At 37.6% G+C, this 12,400-nt stretch overlaps 1 protein-coding gene across 1 annotated transcript in view; it reads left to right on the forward strand.

Annotated features, from left to right (window-relative positions):
- The first annotated feature begins 453 nt into the window (after positions 1-453).
- Positions 454-12,400, forward strand: part of LOC109050208 (plasma membrane calcium-transporting ATPase 2-like) — a 158,707-nt gene continuing 146,760 nt past the window's right edge. The window contains exon 1 of the mRNA XM_042733524.1: positions 454-625. The gene's annotated coding sequence lies outside the window, so the exon portion shown is untranslated. The remainder of the gene's footprint in view (positions 626-12,400) is intronic.

The raw sequence follows: 12,400 nt of genomic DNA on the forward strand, positions 1-12,400 counted from the left end.
CAATGACAGAGCTTGAAAGATCAAAGACAATTTTTAATATAACTCCGACTGGATTCATCTGAAAGAAGAAAGTCATACACCTAGGACGCCTCGGGGGTGAGTAAAACACAGCCTAATTTTAATTTTTTGGGTGAACTAACCCTTTAATCTTCACGCTTTAAAGTGCTTTTTTTAATGTCCTTGTGCAAAGGTTTTTTTTTTTTTTTTTTTTTTCAGTGGCGGAAAGGCCTGCATATGTTTTTGATGTTAATCTTCACGCGTTTAGCGCGAGAAAAAAAGTTAAATGAAATTTTAAACAAAAAAGTTGGAATTGTTTTATTATTTATTTATTTAAATTAAGTAGAAACGCCCTGCATATATTACTGATATCTTCACGCATTTAGCGTGAACTTTTTAGGACAGCAGTAGTTGTTATCTTTAGGTGTTTCAGGAGGGAAGGGCATGTGTCTCAGTGAATGAATGTAAACTTCACCATGTGCAGTGAGAGCTGCTTGCTTTCCCCCTCGGGGTAACATATAAGAGACGTAATGGAAAAATCTCAGTCACTTCAATCTACTCTCAACCCCCGGATCTCCAGCAAACTCACTGCGCTGGAGCTCCAAACACACGCCGAACACCGAACGAGGTGAGTTTACACGGCTTTACCGCGACCGACGCCGCGATCACACGATCACTGACAGCATCACTGAAGATACACACACAAACCCTCACGAGCAAAAGAGAGAGAGAACGAACACAAACCCTCACGAGTACATCAGAAAATAACTGGTCGAGGCTAAATATAGATGATGTCTGAAATTAAATGAATAAAGTCAGCAATATCCGCCGACGAGCCGCATTATGACTTTACTTATGTTTTTATGCGTTTTCATTATTGCGCTATTAGTTGTGTTTTCATTGTGAGAACGAGAGCAGCGCTGCGGAATCACATATTTATCGCAAATCCTGCTGTCTCTAAGATGTGATATTTATTGATATGTTGGTGATCTGATGGAAGACTTTGACTCTTTCTCAGAGCTGTGTTTCTGACTGCAGTTAATTGCTGGTTTCATTTCATTGCTTACCTGTGTTAACTTTCCATCTGTTTGATATAATTGTTCCATATTTTGAGTCGAAATAAAGCATGCAGTCAAATGAAGGCATTACTGCTCTTTTACTGTACTAAGTGCTACAAGAGCGAGATATTCTAGTATCTAGAGGTGAAGTTTTATTTAAGCTGGGTGATATTACTGCACACGAGACTCTGGGCTGTTGAAGTTCTGTGGTAGCTGTTGTGTCAGATGCACACTGTATGGTGAGCTGTAGGGATTGTTGCAAAGTCCAGTAACACAAGTTCTTGTTTTCTCTCTGTGGTTTTGCATGTTCTTAAATCTTAAAATCAAGAGAGAGAGAGAGAGCTAGTTTCAGTTGTGGTGTTCTCTAGATAGATTGTAATTTGATGCAATTGATTACATTCACATTTTTTTTCTTTTTTTCTCATTTGGCAGACATTTTTGTTCAAATTTACTTGCATTGCATTTCATGGTATACATGTCATCAGTTCATACATTTCCTGGGAACTGAACCCAGGGGATCTTGGTGTTTGACAGCAACATTGATCTGCTGTTTAGGTTACAGGAACACCGCTGTAGTGTACAGATATAATGTTTCTGCTACTTAAAGAAACATCAAAACTTTGTTTTGCCATTAGAACAATATTGTTAACTTTTCCTCATTTTTGCTGTGTCATGAATTATTGCATTTTTGTTGAAAAGTCTGTAATAGTTTGTTGCCATTGACTGTATAGTGTGACAGCATGAACCTGTTGGATCGAGATGTGATTACAGAAATTATGCTGACCTGTGAGATATTCAGTGTGTAAGGTGCTCTGGTTTGCTCTGAACTATTACCTTTTGCATGCCATTAAAAAGTACTTTTACATGTCCGAACAACAGTGGCATTTCTAATATTTAGTGATTCTTTTCTATTAAATATTTAGGTCTGAATATATATATATAAAAAAAAAAAAACCTTGTTGCTTGTTGTGATAATGCAGAATGATTTCATAATGCACCATGTCTTAATCTGAAATGATGAGCACGTCCTTTAAATGCACTGCTCCATCTTTATTGGCAGAACAGTACGGTGTTCTGCTAGGTTATATTTAATATTACCAAGAGAGTCGTTCAGCTGTTCCTCTGTACCACGAAGCCAAATGTAATCAAAGCAGAAATCTTTTAAACGCCAAATGATTAGTATGCAGCACACTAAGCACACTTGTTTTAGTATGTAAATACCATTTGAGAGGTCATTCACACTTTACTGTATTTTGTTTATTTGTTGGCAGTGTTCTTTTAAGGTGTACTTTGATATATAAGCATTCCATTTATATTTAGCATGAAAGCCCTTTTAAAGATTAATGATAGTTGTTTAGGCATAACATTATAAAGCAAGAGTAAAAATCAGTTAATCTCATGGCAACATAATTCTAGCAAAAGCACACTGGACAATTTTGACTTAGAAGTAGAAGTGGAAAGAGTATTTTGTTGGGAATCACTCGAGGTCTGAAGTAGATAAGCACACTTGTATTTAAAGCTTTGGTCCCACTTTTTACAAACTAAAGAGGCTCACTGGCACAATTCTGCCAAAGTCCAAAAATGTACCAGTCCCTCTTCATATTAACTGGCCTTACTAGGCTGTGTTCTTACATTTAAATAAATTATTTGGTACAATTCAGTTATTGTGTACATACATGTTCTTACATTGTACTTACATTTTAAAAACACCTGCATGTAATTACATCTGTAATTAATTTCAGTAATTACATATATAATCACACCTTAACCCACCCTTAAACCTACCCATACCACCAAACCTGTCCCTAAACTTACCCGTATCCCACCTCAAAAACAGCAAAAGAGTTTTGAAATACAATATGAACACAATAAGTTAATTGTACTTATTTTTATATGTAAGTAGTAGTTAAGGCCACCTAATATAAAGTGGGTCAGTGTACCTATAGACCTACATGCAGTACAATACACTGCAGTTTCTATCTGAAAAGAACACAGTAAAACACTTTTATTAAAAAAAAAACAAAAAAAAAAAACTTTTATTCATTTTCACACAAATCATGTTTACAGATACATATTATCAATTAATAAAGACCTAATTTGATGTGGTTCCTTACACAATACTATATTATAAGCTCAAAACACTTTTCTCATAATGTATGATTTATAAACTAATACATTTTGACATCAGCATCATGTAATCAGCTCCATATGTGTGGCTTTTCTGTTGCAGTAAACTTGCTGGATGGCACACCCGGTGCAGCATTACACATCACTGTTATGAATCTCCTGAAACACAAGTCATGATAAAACAGCTCAAAGACTTGTAGAAGCAAGATAAACTGACACGGTTGCTTCAGTAAATTAGCTTTTATCCCACATTTGCTTTTTTATCCATCATTTATCCCACATTTTACAGTATATTCTGTGTACAGTGTACTTGCTTGATTCACATCTACTGCAGTTGAGGCTGAGATATGTGTTGGGCTACAGTCAACAATGTAATTTCATTCAATGAACTTTAAGTAGAATGTAAAATGTATGTACACAACACAAATATTGTATCAGTTTTTATACAAGTGACAAAGTGGTTCCAGGGAGATGTCTTGAGGATGGCGTGGGTGTACAAACAGAGCAGGAAAGAGCCATACTATGAAAAATAAGCAGAGATTTTCCAGAGCTCTTGAGTGGATGTATGAAATCCCAAAGACAAATAGCAATGATCAGCCTTTTCCCACAATGTTTGCTTGTGATCTCTATGACCCAGCATCCACACACAGCTGAGAGCTGGTCATACGCTGCACTCCTGCACTGCATGTCAGGAACACAATGCTTGTGCATCAGGCCTGGCTGGTTCATCATCAAAGAAAAAGTGTCAAATTAAGTGTTGTTGACAGCTTTTGTTAAAACCACTAAATCCTAATGAAACGTCCCAAAACACACTACAGGAAACCATTATTTAAAATGGTTTTAATGGTTAAAAGTTGATGGTTTGTAATGTTTGTAATGGTATTTGTAGTGGAAACTATTAGGCCTAGAATTTCCGTGATGTTTTTTTTTTCCAGCAGGGTCACCATGGATTTTGTGATGATATCTGCCATAAATGCGATACATTGATTGCTGTAATATTGTGAGATAGTGGCACCTGTTTGGAGTTGTGGAGGGCATATTTGGGAGAAAATCCAGGGATGTTTTTTTTTTTTACTCCCAATCCATCCCTGCTCAGAACAATACAGATATCTGTGTATGTCTTCAACCACAGACAGCTGCTGGAGCATATTATCTTGGAGCTTTATTATCATCACTTTATTATCATCATGAAAGATTATGAAACACACAGCTCTATTCTTGCATAACCTGTGTACTAATATTGTATTTAACCATATTTATGTACTTAATCTTGACCTGTGTGGTACCAAAAAAGCAACCTTATGTCTTCATATGGGCTTGAGAGTGTTTATGTGTGTGATCTCACATTGAATTACCAGATTCCAGACCAAACAACATGAGAGGTCTGAGCTCAGAATCATGAATCCTATGCCTCTGATTCTGTAAATGACTGTGAGAGCCTCCTCAGCCCTGATTACTCACTGAGCGATCACTTCCTGTCCACACATGATGACCTCACCATCCTCTTCCTGCCTGGCCACAGCTGCATTCACACCATCACTGCTTCTTGAGAACTGAACAAAAACTCCTTCACGTATGAAGGAAATATTCTGCTTGAATGTGTTCAACATTTTCAGAGCTCCTTTCTCTTTACCAACACCTTCATGTACAGTAGAAAAAATAATGTTTACAATATTATTCGTACTATTAAATGCTTGCACAAATGTGACGCTGGAGCACAAAAGCAGTCATAAGTAGCTCAGGTATATTTGTAGCAATAGCCAAAAAGTATTGGTCAAAATTATTGATTTTTCTTTTATGCCAAAAATAAATAGGATATTAAGTAAAGATAATGCTACATGAAGATTCTGTAAATTTCCTTAATTTTTGATTAGTAATATGCATTGCTAAGAACTTCGTTTGGACAACTTTAAAGGCGATTTTCTCAATATTTAGATTTTTTTCTGCACCCTCAGATTCCAGATTTTCAAATAGTTGTATCTCGGCCAAATATTGTCCGATCGTAACAACCCCTATGGGTAGCTTATTTTTTCAGCTTTCAGATGATGTATAAATCTCAATTTAAAAAAACTGACCCTTATGACTGCTTTTGGGGTCCAGGGTCACAAATGAAGTGTTTAACAGTAGTATAGTTAATAATAGACAATTCACTCTAAAGAATGAATGAACTGAGAGGCCAAGATGGTTTCAAACCAGATCAAAAGAGATTAAAATATCCAGTATTAATGTCAGATATTTATGATTACTTATACGTATAATTGTGGGAGGGACTTTAGCTTATTTTAGCTTTGGTTCTTCATTTAACAAAAAAAAAATTATTTCCAATAAATTCAAATTTGGTGGGACCTTGATGAAGATGAAGCAGGTTGCACTGCAGAAGGATCATCATATCTGAACATCTGGTTACGGTCTGCTGATAATAGACAAATCAAGAAATCACTCATATTTTAGCAGTTTTAATCATTCACACAAATCTTGACACTTTTTGTTGGTTCATTCTAACCACATGCGTACAGGTCTGTGGATGTCATCTGCTCTACAAAGATAAATGTGAAGCAGCAAGTCCCATTGTAAAATGTTTAGGAGATGTCAGTTAGTCATTGTACTGTAAGTCAGTGGTTTCCAATGGAAATGACCTCTTGAGCTCTGGAAAATGAGCACGTTTGGCACAGACATACAAAGATGCGACACAATGAGTCTGACGTGTCAGCCAACAGAGCAAGATAGCGGCTGATAGACAATAGCTGAAACTCTATCATGTGTAGTCACACTGATCCTGTTCTGTTGCTGGCTGCGTCTTCATTGTGAATTTTCTAATGCAGCGGTCCTCTTACCTCTCGGGCCAATATCACTGATCACATCCTAATTTGCTAATCAATTCAAAAGCTATTCAATTCAAACTCAAAAATACCAAATATTAAAACGTCTCCAGCATCTATCTGCCTAGTTGCTTTGGGGACTCTAACTTACTCTTGAAAAGTCTACATAGTTATTTAGCTTTTTTTAAATAACCAAGCTAATATGACAGAGTTCAATATGGCAGTAATCTCAGTGTTGTCAATGCTAATGGCTTTAAGCTTACTTTATTCTTGAAATGGCTTGGTTGTTTGGTGAGAAATATATGACCTCTAATTAAAAACTCCCAAACAGTATCAGCAAGGGAGATATTGCAATTATATGTATTGATTTGTTTCTCAGAATGATTTCCCTTCAGTCTGTTCACTGGCTCCATCAGGAGCTGAACGAGCGGCGCTTGCTTTCAAAAGGCCATCAGCTTCCTCGCATTGATTCAGGTATTCAGACCCAACTATTTCTGCATGCTTTGGTGGGAACTCATGGATTTTCTATAGGCAGAGCCTGACATGTTTGCACTGTGGCCTATTAGTATTCATGGAGATTATGGACATGGTAGAGATGTCAACAGTGATCTTTAGTGGAGGTTGAGATATTGTACACGGTCATGCACACACAACCAAAATGATTATCATTATTATAAACACATTGTTATTTATTGGTGTCTTTTATAGTATTGCTAAGCCACTTGAGCCTGTGCATTGCAGTGATTTTACCACAGTAAAGCTAATTGAGTTATTGTGTTATTTAATTCTTCCATTGTGCAACTAACAAAGACATTCAACAGAATGAAATTAAACGTCATCAATCAGCGTTTCTCTGAAAGCGCCTTTCTGTCTTTTAATTGAATTCACTTTGACTGTCACAGTATAAAACTCCTTTCAGAGCGTGCAAGATAACATATGCAGTTATCCAATTAAAGTCCTCTGCACACGTGACTGAAGTCATACTTACTTTCCTAAATGAAAGAGTCTGTTCTTAGCCTGTCAAAATACAGTGAATGACAATCCCCTCACACAGCTGCTTCTCAACAATGAGAACAAATAGAAAGGTTTCTTTCAGGCACAGCAGAGGAGTGAATTTATAGAGATTATGCCAGTCAGACAAAGGGCACATCGCTGTGCCTCACCTGTCTTTCTTTCTTCAGAATCACACATAGTTGCTGTAGAGATGGAGAATATTTCATCCAGCAGTTATTTTAGTCAAGAATGCTAAACTACAGTCACTCCCGTGCTGCTGTATTACACTGCAGGACTGCAAATTAGCACCAGACTCTAACAAGCATCCTACCTAGACAGCATTTTGGCTGTGTTCAACTAAACAATTTAGGGAGCTGCCTGGTGTGTCCAAACATTTGAATCTCAAAACATAGACTATACATTTACATGCACACGAATAATGTGATTATTTCCAATAATCAGAGTAAGGACTTAATCGCATTAGGATGTTTACATGTCAAGAGCAAAGCTCTTCACTTCCGTTTACATGCAATTTACATATTCGCTAAGAATTGTGGTTAATTTTTTACTGCCATTATTCACATACCCCACTGCACACCACAAATGATGGACGCAGAAAGAGCAGGTGTGTTACTGGCCACTGTTTTTATTTATTTACGTCTAATGCAAACATTTTGTATGGTTGTATTCCTTGCTTTTTTAGCGTCACAGAAATGTGATGGCAATTCGTTTGCCTACGCTGACGTCATGTTCAACTCGCAGTGTCTGGATGAGGGTAAGGAGCTGAGACTGGTGGCAGCGAGTTGTGTTTTCCCCAGAAATGTGATGCTTTCTTCCTTGCCATCTTTTCTAATCGGCGTATTATTACAGGTGCATGTCACGTCATTCATGTACATCACGAACACATGTACACTTTGGGCAGAATGGCAACGCTGCGATTAATACTAGGGCTGGTCCGAATACCATTTTTTGAGCTTTGACGCTTCGGTAATAATCAACACTGAATATTCGAAGCTTCCGAGGGAGGGGGCTGAACATATTCTTCTCTCAACACATTGTCTACACCGGATTCTGCGCTGCGACAAAATACAATAGAACCTATTATGCTGTCTCATAGACTGTAAAAGAGATGGATGACATACCTTCATTCACTTCCATTGAAGAAAAGTAGGGCGCGGCTATATTGCGCTGATTTGGGACCAGAGTCTGCGTAGGAGAGATCAAAGTAGAGCCACGTCCCGCCCACACTCCCGCAGAGTCAATCGCAAACACATGCCCCTGACCCAGTTTTTGTCTGCTGATTTTTTCGTATAAGAGGCTTGTGTTAAAATAAGGTAAATACAACTCCAATCTCTTCCTGAAGATCCCGAAAAAGTCCGTTGGCGCCTCAGTTCACTCAGAGAAGCTGTCAGTCTCAGCTGTCAATCATGACATCACACTCCCGTTTTTATAGCATCACATAACTAACTAAAATCAAACTTATTTAAAAAAAACGAACACCATAACTTACATCAGCGTGATAAAATCTACATCAATTGACATAAACCATGTTTGAAAACAAAATATTTAAAGTGAATTTAATTATTTAGTTTGTCCCACGTCCCTTTAGATTACATGGAGAGAGCAGGGTTTATGATCTATACTGGGACCAGCCTCCTGGGGCGATCTAAACGCGATGCCTTCACTTTTGAGGACTAGTGCGGTACACTTGTGCTGTCTACACTGGATGTGGCACAGCGTGGCAGGATAAATTCCTGACAGTAAACTGCTGCTAAACACAAATTTCAAATGATTTTCAACGGTCACATTGTCGCGTCCAGTGCAGACACGGTGTAATAAAGGAAGGAATCTCTGTGTGTCTGTCTGTCTTTTTGCATTTGTATTATGTCGAGAACTGTTCATCCAATCGACTTTGCGTGGTGGATGTGTTGCTGCAGACCCAAGGGAGTGCAGTGTCTCGTTTTGGTGCAATATGGACATGCGACATGTTCCGAATTAATACACTTTTAATAAACTACAGAATAGCGCGAGCCGAAAGTGACGCGCCTCACATGGGCAGAGCTTATATGCTCCCAGAACAGACCCCGCACTAGTGATACAATACACACAGGTCTGTTAAGAACAATACTTTTAATATAGACAAATTATTATTAGGCTGGGTTACTTTACATTTTTTATGACTGCTGTATTCGCAAGTATTTTCCAAGCAAATTAACTTCACGTTTGTTAATAATAAAACGTGTAAAATTACTGATTAACATGGTGGATAAAAGCAGCCAACACCAACACTATACTATAGGCATACTACTTACAGAAATTAGGTGATTTTTCAAACTTGATGTACTGCTGTGGTAGGCTAGTTTCAAATCACACTTTTGGCACACAATTTGGCACACTGCCTTTCTTGTCCTCACCTCAGCTCCAACACAGCTGAATTCTTCGGCGTGTTTGTCTTCTCTTCCAGATGAAATGAATCATGACGTTCATGACGTTCACTCATGGGCGATTCATATTCAAGCGAATGAGAACCGTTTCGAGGGGGATGCCAGGGGTTCGGAAAAAAATTAAAAAATAATAATAATCGAATCTCAAAATTGAAAATTGAATGCCAACCCACTGAACGAATGTTCGAATAATCAAATACTCTGGTCCAGCCCTAATTAATAAATGCATTATATTTCAATTAAAATCTGTGTATGCCACCTATGTTGACACGATTAGGATTGCTGCAATTATGAACTTAATCGCATAAGCTTTCTTAGTAGTCAGCACTTTAAGCCTCATGAGCGCGATTTGGACGTTCAAGTGTCAAAACCTACTGAGCTGCCAACTTAGTCAACATTTAATCGATCGAATGATGTGCTGTCATGAGGAGCATTTGATTGGTCATAGGCAGAGTCATCGGTATTTCTTTATATTTGTCAAAAAATGAATTGTGTCAGTGTTTAGCACCACACTGCAGTCCAGCAGACTTCGGTGAGGTGGCTCTTTCTGGCCGCCGGACACCGTCTCCTGTGATGTACAGAAGTGTTTTTGGAGCGCCGCGCCACAGTCAGGAGCCTCTCTCATGGCGAGCGTTTGATTCCGGCTAATTAAATGAGCATCTGAGGGCCAATATTGATGTAGCAGGTGGCTGGACTCTGTTATAATGACTCGTTCCTGAGACAGCTGCAGCGCTCCTGCACCTGATGAATAGTCAGAGTTAGACAGGAGTTTGTTTGAACAGAAATGTCCAGATGTCATCGAGCAGCAAACCAAAGCAGCTGCCAGTACTCTCTGTCCAGAGCATCCACGTCCTGAGCTATTGGAGAAGACTCTTCTGACCTCGTATGTTCTCATTTGTCTTGTTCTTCACCAAGCAGCCCAATGCTAATGCCTTCAGAGGCCTGCTGAGACTTAATATCAAGAGCCGACAGGAGTCCGTTAAAGGTGTAGCCCCGGAGTGTGGGCTTATGGGTCAGCTGCTGGGTCGAAGATCTGTCCTGAGAGGGTCACACTCAACAGGGAAAAAAAACAATACTAAACACTTAAATTAACCGTATCATAATTCAGATAAAGTGACTTAAAAGGGAAACAGATGCCAAAATGGGTCTCTGAGGATCCTCACATCTTAAATTTATATTTAAAAAAAAAAGAACTTGCAAATAATATTAATGAAGAAAAGGCCACTTAGGGGTACTTAAAGAGAGATACTTTCATGAATTTAAAACACTTAAGTACACTTTCGAAAAGTGCACTAATAATGTCAAAATTATGTTGAACTTTTTAAAGCGTTATGTTTTAATTCATGCTTTGATATGTTGACTGACATACTAAAGCACACGCGGAGTACTTGATTGTCATTTCAACTGCAGTTTGTTATTCAATGTTACATTTAAAGTTCATATATTTTAAATGTTCTAAATTGCAACTTAATCATTACAGATAATTAAAAATGATTAAAATACGTGACATACAATTTTCAATAGAAATTACATTAAAGTACGTTTTAGTTCATCATAAATGCTTATCGGTGCATTCAATGCTACACTTAAATTATAGTATATTTCAAAGACAATAGAAGGAGTTATGATATTACATATCATATAAAGATGTGATTAAGTCCTACTTCAGTGGCTCAAAAAGGACTATAACCTTCGGCTAATTGCTTTTAATTTAAATGCACACTACATTTATTCTAACTGCAAATAAGAAGTATTTTAAGTGTGGTGTTTTTTATGTGGTCAACGTGGGTATGACAGTGCCATATGCAAACACTGCTGCCGATTGCGATTCATTTGTATTCGTACGATTTGTATGATGAACAATTTTCGTGTTGGATTGTAACATTGAGTTGTAACATTCAAACATTCAAAAATATAACATAAAATGCTTTGGAATTACAATCACAGTGCCCCCATTTTCAGGGGCTCAAATGTAATTAGACAAATAAATATAATCATAAATAAAATGTTCATTTTTAATATTTTGTAAAGAAAACTTTGTAGGCAATGACTGCCTTAAGTCTGGACTCATGGACATACTCAAGCACAATTCACCTTCTTTTTGACTTTTTATCACTAATTGTTTGTCTGTGGCTCGTTCTGCCTTTAGTTTTGTCTTCAGCGAGTGAAATGCTGCTCAGTCAAGTTTGATTGACTTAGCCATTGCAAAATATTCCACTTTTTAACCTTCAAAAACTCCTCACAAAACATCACTAAACACCAGTAACCCAGTGCCACTGAAGCCATGCACGCTCATGCATCACACTGCTCCATGTTTCACAGATGATGTTGTGTTCTTTGGATCATGAGCTGTTCTCCATACTTTTTTCTTCCTGTCATTCTGGCACAGGTTGATCATAATTTCATCCGTTCAAAGAATGCTTTTCCAGAAGTGATCTGGCTTTTTTTTAGATGTTGTTTGCCAATGGTCCTATGGTCCCTTGGAGGTACATATTAAAGAGCTGTTATTCCTTAACCTTTCCTGCAATTTTGTTGAGAATACCCTCAATTTAAAGCTCTGAGTGTTTAAGCCCATGTTCATTATATAACTATAACTTAAATATGTTTTGGTAAACGGCTAAAATAACAAAAATTGTGCCTTTGTCCAAATATATATGGACATGTCTGTACATAACAGTATAGAGCCTATATAAATGCACCAAGTTGTCAACAACTGTAAACAGCATGGTTATAATGAGCTAGCAGTGTTAAATTACTTGGTGGAGGAATTCTTTATACTACGTATTATTTTATTATTGAGGTCTTTGTTGAGCATTAGTGTGCTGTGTGTAACGGGACACCTGTATCTGTGGGAAGCATCAGTTTATTACTAGATTTCTTTAGTCAGAAACATTGTAATAATGACTGTTAGTCTGTTCTTGTGACTCCGGGCTGACGGTATAATAATGCACATACTGTATGC

This window comes from Cyprinus carpio, chromosome B11, assembly GCF_018340385.1.
Source record: "Cyprinus carpio isolate SPL01 chromosome B11, ASM1834038v1, whole genome shotgun sequence".
NCBI classification, from domain to species: Eukaryota; Metazoa; Chordata; class Actinopteri; order Cypriniformes; family Cyprinidae; genus Cyprinus; species Cyprinus carpio.